Below are 2,563 nucleotides of genomic sequence, written 5' to 3'. Positions count from 1 at the left end.
GGCAGTGGGTTGCCATGGGCTACCGTATGTAGCCAACAAAAGGACAGCAACTTGTCTGTTCCCCTTCCCCCGATTCCCCAGCGCTGTTCCCCTCCCCCAATTCCCCAATAAAATCTTTAAACAAAAAAAAAATTTAGTATAAAGTATAAAATAGGATAAAGAGTTCGTCATATCCATAACTCCACTTCAGCAAATACCAACGGGAATGGCCAATCTTGTTTTCCTTTCCCCCTCGCTTTATCAGTGTTTATTCCTAGGATCCTGGACCTGGCAGGGAGTAGGTGCTCAGTCTGTGGTTGACAGAGGTGGGTACCTCCTGTGGAAGTCGCAATGGGAAAGGCAAGCTTTACGTTGCACAACCCTCACTCCTGCAGGAACAGGCCCAGGTCTGGGATTCAGGCCAGCAGAGAGGAAGAAGAGACATCCTAGCATATATGGTGACTGTGGCCTGCTGCCCATAGTCTTTCAAGCTATTACTTGGGGGACCACTCAGGATGGATATAGGACTAGAGCCTCTATTTGAGGAAAGCCCTGCTTCTATCTTGATGGGACCCAGCTCTGCAAGGTGGTTTCAAATGGCACTCTATGATGTGTCCTTGTAGAGGTGTTGTGGCAGCATCCCTAAGCCTGAGAATGGGCGTGTCCTGGGGAGCCTAGCCCTGGATGTGCCTGATCACTTTGGGGTCTGGCTCCACTTCTGCCAGTCTGAACCAGCCCCAGGGCTGCATGGTTTGTGCCTCAGCTCTGGCCTTGCTTCTCCTCCCTGCTGGCCTCCAGCACCCATGGACACCTTTCTGGCAGTACCAGTTCCACATCGTGCTCCTAGGACACTCGACTGTGGGCAAATCATGCTTGTTGAGACACTACACGGAGGGCATCTTTATCGAGGGTGTCACCCAGACAGTGGGGGTGGACTTTTCTGTGCACTTCGTGGAAATTGAGCCTGGGGTGCAGGTGAAGGTTCAGTTCTGGGGCACAGCTGGCTAGGAAAGGTTCCAGTGAGTATGGCAGGGGCAGGCCCCTATCCCCAGCCTTCTATACCATCCACCCCTGATGGGGACAGCTCATCTACCAGGAAAGGGACAAAAGGAGGGCCCTTGGATGCCATGTAGGATGGATTCTGGACCAAGAGCACAAGTCTGAGTCCTGGCCTGCCCAGTGACCTAGGGCAGGTCAGAGGACCTCTCTGGACCTGGGTTTTAACCTGTAAAATAAGGGGCTGCACTGGGTGATTCTAGGGGCCTTTCCTTTTTTAACTACAAGTAATGGTCATTGCAAGACCTTAGTCCAGCTTTGCCTTCCTCCTCCCTGCTTGACCTCATGCAGGCACAGGGGACCCTCTCTAGGATGGCTTTCTAGTCCCACATGGCTCCTTCTATGTCCTCAAAACTCACTCGTTGTTGCAACCACCCCCTACTGCTGCCTTTTAGTAAATGCTTTCTCAGGAAAAACCTCTCAAGCCTTCCTTATTCCTTTACCTTTAGTCCAAATTAACTGTAGCAACTTCCTGGCTGGTTCCCTTCTGGTCTGCTTTTGATTCCACTCTTTACACTGGCAGCCAGAGTGAGGCTTTTAACATGTAAATACTAAGGTCTGACAATTAAGTTTGTGAACTTGTTGCAACGATGTTGCTAACCTTTTTTGACATCAGAAGGATTATTCATTATGAATTCGTACCAACTGTACAGTTAACCAAGTTCACTACCTGGAAGTGCAGAAAAGGCTGTGTGAAAAAGTTAGAGGACCTGAACTTTTCCCCAACAATTCATGGCTCTTGCATCACGACAGTGCACCAGCTCACACGGCACTGTCCATGAGGGAGTTTTTAGCCAGTAAACAAATAACTGAATTGGAACACCCTCCCTATTCACCTGATCTGGCCCCCAATTACTTCTTTATTTACCTAAAGATAAAGGAAACATTGAAAGGAAGACATTTTGATGACATTCAAGACATCAAGGGTAATACTACAACAGCTCTGATGGCCATTCCAGAACGAGTTCCAAAATTGCTTTGAAGGGTTGACTAGTGTCCAGCTGAGTGGCTCAGTTGGTTAAAAGCTCACTCATGAGTGCGAGGTCTTCAAAGGTGACCATAGTGATATTCATCAACGAGACATGTAACACTCTTTCTAGGATGAGTTCAGTACACGAATTTAATTGTCATACCTTTGCATAATCACATCAGTCCTCCACCTAAAATTTCATTGGCTCCTCACTACTTGTACAGTGGTTTTCAAACTTTTTGTTTACATGCTTGTTTTTAGCATCAGAAAACTCTGGTCAGATGGAATCTTTCTCACAGCACTAAAATAGCCAACAATTAAGATAGAGATTGCTCAGGCTGAAGAGAGGTAAGAAGCCCAGAGTCAGCCTGCTGTGCCTACCACACTATACCCTCCACCCCCTGCAAGACACACACACACATACACACTTTCAAAGGATGGCCACTGGACCACAACACTAAGCCTGAGCACTGTCCACCCCTCAAGCTTACTTTCTGCTTACCTTTGGCCACTCTCTCCTAATATTGTACCTTGTGTTTGTCACATTGATGCACCCCT

The sequence above is a fragment of the Hipposideros armiger genome, unplaced genomic scaffold (genome assembly GCF_001890085.2).
Source record: "Hipposideros armiger isolate ML-2016 unplaced genomic scaffold, ASM189008v1 scaffold_10, whole genome shotgun sequence".
Lineage (NCBI taxonomy): Eukaryota > Metazoa > Chordata > Mammalia > Chiroptera > Hipposideridae > Hipposideros > Hipposideros armiger.
The sequence above is the reverse complement of the archived record's forward strand: the minus strand, read 5'-3'. Positions refer to the sequence as shown.